The sequence below is a fragment of the Cebus imitator genome, unplaced genomic scaffold (genome assembly GCF_001604975.1).
Source record: "Cebus imitator isolate Cc_AM_T3 unplaced genomic scaffold, Cebus_imitator-1.0 Scaffold40, whole genome shotgun sequence".
Classification (NCBI taxonomy): domain Eukaryota; kingdom Metazoa; phylum Chordata; class Mammalia; order Primates; family Cebidae; genus Cebus; species Cebus imitator.
In genome coordinates, this window is record NW_016107355.1 from 1,263,069 (window position 1) to 1,272,431 (window position 9,363).

Consider the following 9,363-nt stretch of genomic DNA (forward strand, 5'->3'; position numbering starts at 1 on the left):
ATCTCAGCTCACTGCAACCTTCACATCCCAGGTTCAAGAGATTCTCCTGCCTCAGCCTCCCAAGTAGCTAGGATTAGAGGTGCCCACCACCACAGCCAGCTAATTTTTGTATTTCTTCTAGAGACAGGGTTTCACCATCTTGACCATACTGGTCTTGAACTCCTGACCTTAGGTAATCCACCCACATTGGCCTCCCAAAATGTTTGGATTATAGGCATGAGCCACCAAGCCAGGCCTTAACCCATTACCTTTGTAAAGACCTAATTTCCAAATGAGGTCACATCTGAAGTACTGGGTTAGCACTTTGACATATGTTTTTGAGAGAACATAATTCAACCAATAGCAGAGACAAATTTGTTTCCCTTCCGCTAGGCCTGTAGTAAGGGTGTGTTTCTATTAATTGAACCATGAGTCAGGCAGAGAGTGAAGTTTGTTATTGCTATGGTTACCTTTAGTGCATTAAAGGCTTCACACTCCCCTAGTGATATGTCTCTTTCATTCGTGAAACTGGATTCTACTGTTATTTTTACTCAACTCTTGTTAGTCTGTTATTGGGAGTGGGGAAGTCAGTGTTTTCCCATGTTCTGATTGAGCATGAGTCATGAGTAGGGACTCTGAACTTTGGTTTCAGCCATGTGTGGCCTTCACGAATGTTCTTCACCCACCTCCAGATGTAATGCAGGGCCTAGCACACATTCCCACATCTCACAGCACAAAGGGAAATGACTGGCACGTCTTTCAAGTCCCCCTTTTCGGGGAATTACCTGGTGATATGCTCACCAAAAGAAGGGAAGAAAACTAAGAATCAAAACAAGGGACTCAGACAACAACAGACTTAAAACCTCTGGACATAGATAGAAGAGAAAAGATAATTCTTAGGGTAATGGAAACATGAAAGGCCTCGGATGACAGCTGTGCGTCATGTCACCAAACTTCAGTTCATGGTAAGAGGATAGAGGGCTTCAGGAGAGGAATGAATAGAATCAAAAAATTACATGCCGAGTTTACTTTTATTGAGAGGAATTTTAGAGATTAGCAGAAATGGGGCTGAAAGAGATAAACAGAAAATGCAGCAAATAAGAAATCAGGCAATTTTAATCACAGTGAAACAAAATTTGTGTCTCATAGAAATTATAATTATATTACCTAACTGGCTCAGCTGTGAACAATTATATAGTCATATGAACATATTAATTAAATTCCATGAATATATTTGGATATTTGTGGGAAAAAACAGAGGATGTACCTGGGTGGTGTGATAGACCTAAATTCTCAGTTTACCTAATACAATGTTAATTTGAAATGTCTAACATCAGACATATTACAGTCATGGAGAAATAGCAAGGTCACTAGAATAAATCATGCCTCTGTTTACCAGGAGTTTGGAAAAGGATGGCATGACCCAGGAGATTTTTGTTTTTATATAAGCCTGTTTTGTTGCTGGACTGAGCTAATAACTATGTAATTTTGATAAAATTCATAATGTGGAAAGGATTGAAATATTGACTAAGTACACTATCTTTCATCTTATAATATCAAAAGTACTTTAGAGTTTATTCCCTTTACATCTCTGAAGAGTAGGCCTTTTTAAATAATATTTTATTGATAGTTGCTAAAACAATGAAATAAAAAGTCTTTTTCTGCTTATAAGTGGTAGAGACAATTCAGAATTGTAGAGCTCCTCTCTTAAATAAAATAGAAAATAGTTTTTAAATAATTCATCCTTCATAATCTATTACTATACCGATTATATGACATTATAAATCACACTCAGTGGGAAACACAGCCTAAATCGATTTATAAAAATATTACTTGAAGAAAAGATATGAGACCTGGCATTCAAGTTATAAGATTAAACCTCACCCACTTCATTGTCCAGAAAAATCCTAATATTACTGGGCTTTACTTTTAGCAGAAGAACGCTTGCCCCTCTACCCACTGTAATGCCTTCGGTGAAATTATTACATTTCTGTAGCTGAATACTAAAGAATAAATCCTATCATGATGGTGTCTTTTTCCATTCCCTGGGAAGACAATTCTTACAAACAACACCGTTAGGTCTATCCCGTTTGATTTTGTTCTCTTTCTCTTCCTTCTAGTAATAGTCTTAGTCTTAAGACTATTACTATTAACAAGCATTAGGCTTTTTTGGCTCATGAGTCTTTGGGATGTCTTTCCAAATCTCACTGTAGTCTATCTTCAGAGATACAAGATTATGACTTGCTGTTTCAGGATCTGAAGTCAGATGTATAAAAAATGAATTAAGAGTGTTTTGTCAACCATAATGTTGTGGCGGAAGTCTAGAATTACCATTCCTTAGTTAAAATGGAAAAGCTCATTAAATTTTTATTTAGTTATTATCTTGTAATTTTTGACTGAATATTGCTCTGTCGCCCAGGCTAGATTGCAGTGATGTGATCTTGGCTCACTGCAACCTCCGCCTTCCAGGTTCCAGCAGTTCTCCTGCCTCAGCTTACCGAGTAGCTGAGATTATAGGTGCGCCCCACTGCCCTGAGCTAATTTTTGTATTTTTAGTAGAGATGGGGTTTCACCATGTTGGCCAGGCTGGTCTCCAGCTGAACCTCATGATCCATCCGCCGGCCTCCCAAAGTACTGGGATTACAGGCTTGACCCACTGCGCCTGATCTGTTATTGATTGATATGCTGAGGTGGGCGGATCACGTGAGCTCTGGAGTTTGAGAACAGCTAGGCCAACGTGGTGAAACCCCATGTCTACTAAATATTCAAAAACTAGCGCGGCATGGTGGGTAGTCTGAGCTACTTCAGAGGCTTAGGTGAGAGAATGGCTTGAACCTGTGGACCAGAGGTTGCAACCCCAGCCTAGATGACAGAACTAGACTCTGTCTCAAAAAAGATTAAATAAATGAAAGTTTCCTTCCAAAAGGCTAATCAGTTTTCAGCATATCAATGCTTCATTCCAGGCAAGCTAATTTCTCTTAGGTTTTTTTTTTTTCTTTAAATGTCCTAAAATCTAATCATCTGTAAAAGCTGTAATTTAATCTGACAGTAAAACACAAGAAGCAATATTAGAGCTGGTTTAGTATATTATATATTTTAGCTTTGAAAACCATAGAAATCAGTTATCCCAGTGTTTTCTTTCTTCTATAGGAAAATACACCCATTTTTCCAAAGCTTTATGCACAAACAATTTTAATTAGAATATGACAGATGATATTCCATATTTTTTTAAATATAAAATGAAGTCAATGACTCAAGAACATTATCTGCTGCAATGAGGTTGAGGGGACATTTTATAATATCATTACACATATAAAGTAGAATGGTTCAACTGTTTAGTGCTTGATAGGGAGGAATCATGATAAAAAGGTCAATATGAAATCATTTGATTATAGTAGCAATATCTAACATTTGAAATGCATCCATGCTCTTTTGTATAATCATATGAGAGTCAAGTACATTTTCACACCTGTTATAACTGCTATTGCAAAGGAAAAATACTATTGTCTTATTTTCAAAGAGATATAGATACATAGAGCAATTTTTTTCTCCAGGGAACTTGTGCAAACTAATATAAGATCTAAATTCTTCACCTAATATATACAGTGTGAGAAGCATCTTCAGATTTATTTATTTATTTATTTGTTTATTTATTTATTTATTTTTTTTGAGTCGGAGTTTCGCTCTTGTTACCCAGCCTGGAGTGCAATGGCGCGATCTCGGCTCACCGCAACCTCCGCCTCCTGGGTTCAGGCAATTCTCCTGCCTCAGCCTCCTGAGTAGCTGGGATTACAGGCACGCACCACCATGCCCAGCTAATTTTTTGTATTTTTAGTAGAGACGGGGTTTCACCATGTTGACCAGGATGGTCTGGATCTCTTGACCTCGTGATCCGCCCGCCTCGGCCTCCCAAAGTGCTGGGATTACAGGCTTGAGCCACCGCGCCCGGCCAGATTTATTTTTTGAAGTCTGAAATTCTGGCACTTTCCAGTCAGGCAACATTTCTTCATTCCTGTCATCTGGCTCAGAGCTGCTGTTGACTACAGGCTTAGAGCAGCATACATGATTTCTTTTTAGGATTCTTCTTTTCCACTGGTGTTTTTCTATTTATCTGTCTGACTAGGTCATAAAACATCTCATTAACATTGATCTTTGACTTTGCAGAAGTTTCTACAAAGGCGCAGTTACACCACTGTCTTGCCAAATTCCGGCCCTGTTCTTTGCCATCTTCAAGGTCATCTTCCAGGTCACACTTATTGCCAACCAAAATCATTGGAACATCTTCTGTGCCCTTAACCCATAAAATCTGTTCCCTCAGGTCCTGTAAGTCATTAAATGTGGATTGAGCTATAATAGAATATACTAGTGTTAAACCTTGTCCGTTCTTCATATACAAATTTCTAAATTGCTCTGTCCCTGCAGTATCCAGGATTTCTAGCATACACTGTTGTTAATCCACTTCAAATTGCTTTCTTTAGGAAACTTTTGTCATTGGGTCATATTAAAAACAAAAATAAAATTCCTTGAATAAACTGAACTGTCAGAGCAGACTTCCCAATGCCTCCTGAACTAAGGATCACTAGCTTGTACTCACACAGAATGTGGTCTGTTTAAATACTGACGATCCCTCCTCTTTTCTTTGAGCCACTGCTCCCCTTTCAATCCATCTCAGGGCTCTCAGGTCCTGTTTCTTTTTTCTCTTCTCCCTCACGATTGTCCCTAATTTAATGGACTTTCCTTATTCTATTAATCCTCTCTCCTTTCCTGTTGCCACTGTTTTTAATCTCATAAATCTTCCAGGTCAGTTTAAATAGGGATTGAGGAAAGAGGAAGGCCAGGCATTGTGGCTCTGGGTGTGTGTCCTGTGTGTGGATCCCAAGCCTGCTCTCAGATTACCTGAGTCATCTGGGGCTGGTTCCTTGATTCCCTGCTTCACCCTTTCATGGTCACATAAAAACAAGAAAAGTCAACCTCAATTTCTCTTTAAGGTTTGTGTAAAGATAAACATCAATAAAGACATATCTTCTGGAAAACTAAATATATATATATTTTTGAGACTGAGTCTCACTCCGTGACCCAGGCTGGGGTGCCTTGGAGAGATCACAGCTCCTGACCTCAAGCAATCTTCCTGCCTGTACCTCCCACACTGCTGGGATTACAGTCTTGAGCCACGGAGCTCAGCCTGGAAAACATTTTTTGAAATATAGAATTTGATGTGGCACAAAACTCAAGATATTGCAAGAACGATTTGTGTTTCTCATACTTCTGTTGACTGTTTAATGGTAGATATGCTGATTATGCAAAACACCTCAGACATAATTAGATGAAATTGGGGCAAAACCAGCATGAATCCCCTTATGAGAAGTCCAAATCTGTGATTCTCAAACAACATACAAAAGAACTTTCTCATGTAAGATGTCAGAGTAAAGAGTGAACCATATATATATATATACATATAAATATGTGTCTACATATATAATGCATATGTATATATATGGTTCCCACTTCTTGTTGACCAATATGATGACCTCAGAACAATTCAGTCTTATACCCTGCAGGGAGTTTTCTTTCTTTATACAGTCAGCATAAGGGAAGTGACAGGTCTCAGAGGGCAATTGTATCTTGTTCTCTGATTGATTTCCAGGGTCCGGTTTGGTGAAGGGGACAGGGGTAGGACCTGAGGATTGGTCATGTTGGGGGGAGAGCTGCAGAAGTAACCCATCATGCACTGAGTGGAGCATGAGGGCAAGTGCTGGGTTTTTAAATTTTTTTTTGGTGGGGGGCACAGGATGTTGCTCTGTCACCCTGTAGTACAGTGTTGCAATCATGATTCACTGTAACCTGGAAGTCCTGGGCTCAAGAGATCCTCCAGCCTCAAACTTCCAAATATCTAGGACTGCAGACACATGTTACCAGGCCCAGCTAATTTTTAAAAATTATTCTTTTTGTAGAAATGATGTCTCGTGTCTCACTATATAAGCCAGTTTGGAACTCCTGGTTTTATCCTCCTTCTTTGACCTCCCAAAGTGCTGGGATGACAGCCATGACTCCCAGCCAGTCATTTTTTATTTATAATGAGCCCCTTTGGATCCACTGGATTTATGTTAATAAGGCGGGTTAAGTTGGGGCCCTGGGGTAGCCTCAGGCTAGGGCTGCTCAGCAGAAGACCAAGTGATTAGTACTTTCAGCAGAATGGTGGGGGGACCTGGAAAATAAACTTTATTCAAACTCTTGAAGAATGTCATAGGAGGAGTGGAGATTCGTGAACACCTTGAGATGCTGGGAGGGTGGGCACCCAGAGAGGGAATGGACCTATATTTATATATTTAAAGTGATACTTACACTGTACTTACACTTTTAAATGGTTCCTTTAGTGATTTATTTTGAGATATAGATACAATGATAAGACGTATGATTACTGCATTAAAATGATTTGGGGAAAGTAGAAAGAGCATGATCTTGATAAAATAAAATTGACCATAATAACTATTGAAACTGTGTAATGGATCTATGGTGGTTGCAGGAATCTGTTACACAATTATGTCTCTTTTTCTGCATGTTGGGTCTTTTTCATAATATCTCAAAAATTAAACTGAGATCATACAATATCCTATGTATTATTGTGTCAGTCCTGCATGGGAAAAATTGAACGCCGATCAAATTTAGTCCGGATATAAAGACTTAAGATGCCGCACACCCATACACACACTAGAATGATAGAAACAGGTGTGTTTCTCACATGCTGGGGTGTTGCAGGAGAGCACAGAGGCCTGTCTGTGGTGTGGAAATGGACTATGAGAGCAGAGAAAGAAGACAGGCTGGGTGTTTTCTTGAGGTTAAGGTGTGGTCAGGGTAAAGGATGACTTGCTCAGGATGAACTTGTGTGGTTTGAATCCCTTTCCTGCACTGAAGGAGGGAGTACCTGGGCTTTCTTAGCAGACTGCCCAGATGTATGGCCAAAGAAAAGAATGAAGGAGTGAGGATTAAAAGTTATCAAGAGTGAAAAACTATACAAATCGATTTCAGCTATGTTTTAGGATCCTCCCCACCCCAATGTTTACCAGTTGATTAGATGCATCATGTTTTATTTTGTTAAATTTGAACTTGTTTGAGGAAGCCTTTATGGTGCTCAATGAAGCTGTCAGCTTAATCTAGTAAGGGAAGTATAGTTCCATTGAATGCCTTCTTTAGGAGCCCAGCATTGCATGTTCTGTGAAGTCAAATGAGTCCTTGGTCTCTCCCAATAATGGCTGGAACTACAAAGGAGTTACAAATCCTGCTGCAGCTTTGTATTGTGGCCTTAGCATATACAGAGAAATGTATGACCTTGATTTAGATTTCGGATATTTGTGAGGCAAGAAGTATTTACTCTGAAGCAGGTAACTCTGAGGTCATGGTCTCATAGTTAGTGAAACTGTGCATATTGGGCAGACTGTTGGTGAGGGGCTCCAGCTCTGAGAAGTTTCGTCCATTGACTGGCCCTGGAGTCCTGTTGCTTATTAGGAATGTCCTGATTAATCAATAAAAAGTAGTAAATTCCTACTGAGCTCATCACAAATGACAATGGTTATGTCATCCCTACAGTGTGTTAACCCCTACTGCTATTTCTCATTTGATCTTGGGGTGGGGATAGGAAGGAGGTTCTCTCGGTAGCTGACGGGCCTAAGAGGGCAGTGATCTCCTAAACGCATGGCATAAAGCAGAGACTGAGAACAAGGTAGGCAGGCTACCCATTCCTGCAGAACAAATATGGCAGAGGGCCGTCATCTGGCTCCATGATGTAACAAGGATTTCTCCTATACCTGCGCTGAGCTAGTGGGGTGTTGCTTCTAGAATCCAAGGCACGCTGAGCAACTGAGTATGGACGGTTACAGGCTCAGTGCCTGTGACAGCCTGATGTACTGCACTTTAGAGCCTGTAAGCCTTTCGTGGAGGGGGCACCACTGAAGATGGGTGGATTTGGAACTAACAGCGTAAGTGACCTTAAGCAAAATTTATAAGTGATCACGAATATGTTTCCTCCAAAATCCAAAAAGGGTTAAAGATTTTGGCTTGTTTTCACATTGTGGGCATTGAGAGGTTTATTATCTGTTTCTCCACAGTTTCAGAGAGGGAGTTGCTTTCATTTACAAAATTATTTTCAGGCATCTAGTCAAATAAGGGACTTGCACTGTGTGAGGGTAATGACCCATTCCCTTTGTATAAACTACTTTGTGAGTATTTTCATGGCCTGCCTGAATGAGTGTTTCAAATGGATTATCATGGAGGAGAATGTCATCAGTGTAAATCATACCTGCAGTTCTGGAAGACATTGAATGAAGTTGAGATCTTCCCTGCAAAGTTTGTGTACAAACGCAAGACTGCGTAGGTGCCCACGATTGGTGGATTGAATTGCATAAAATTCCTTTGAGGTAAAGGGAAAGGATGGCCAGGAAGCTGTTGAAATAAGCCTGAAAAAACCTAGCCAAATCTGTAGTAGCCTGATATTTACCATTTGCTGATTGGATGGAGTAAGCCATGTCAGTAACATTGCGAGAGATCACCCCATTAAAGCTGACATCAATTCACTCTGAGATGTCATACTTCTTTCAAAGTGGAAGGGCACAGAAAATTGGGGTTGAACCCAGAAACACTGGGATAATCACTCCTAAGTCTTGCATCATGGGTTTCAATACTTGAGTATCCCATTTTAACTAATATTTAGTCATATTATCTTTTTTCACTGGGGTCAGGAACATCCATTGAATCCAATTTTGTAAAGCTATTAAAAATGCAAAAGACTTAATTTAATTGCATATTACTTATTGTATCTCTTAATTTTCTCCCTATATATCATCCCAGTGTGTGCTCTCATCTTGGAAAATTTAGGGAAACCAGTTATTCTCATGGTTAAGACAAAGGATACCTCTTTTACATCCATTTTATATTTAGTAACAATCATTAAGGTAATAGAGGATTCATCATTTATTTTTCTTTTTATTTATTTATTTTTGTAATGGAGTTTCTCTCTTGTTACCCAGGCTGGAGTGCAATGGTGTGTTCTCAGCTCACAGAACTTCCGCCTCCTGGGTTCAAGGGATTATATTCCCTCAGCCTCCCAAGTAGCTGGGAATACTGGCATGTGCCACCAGGCCTGGCTAATTTTGTGTTTTAGTAGAGATAGGGTTTCCACATGTTGGTCAGGTTGGTCTCAAACTCCTGACCTCAAGTGATCTGTCCATCTCAGCCTCCCAAAGTGCTGGGATGGAGAAACCCCATCTCTACCCAAAATACAAAGTTAGCCAAGTGTGAGCCACTGTACCTGGCAGGATTCATCATTTAAAATCAGAGGGATCGGGCGGGGCGCGGTGGCTCACGCCTGTAATCCCAGCACTTTGGGAGGCC

At 40.0% G+C, this 9,363-nt stretch overlaps 1 pseudogene; it reads right to left on the reverse strand.

The window, feature by feature from the left end:
- Nucleotides 1–3,851: 3,851 nt before the first annotated feature.
- The window catches only part of LOC108302339, a 9,882-nt pseudogene continuing 4,370 nt past the window's right edge, over nucleotides 3,852–9,363 (reverse strand).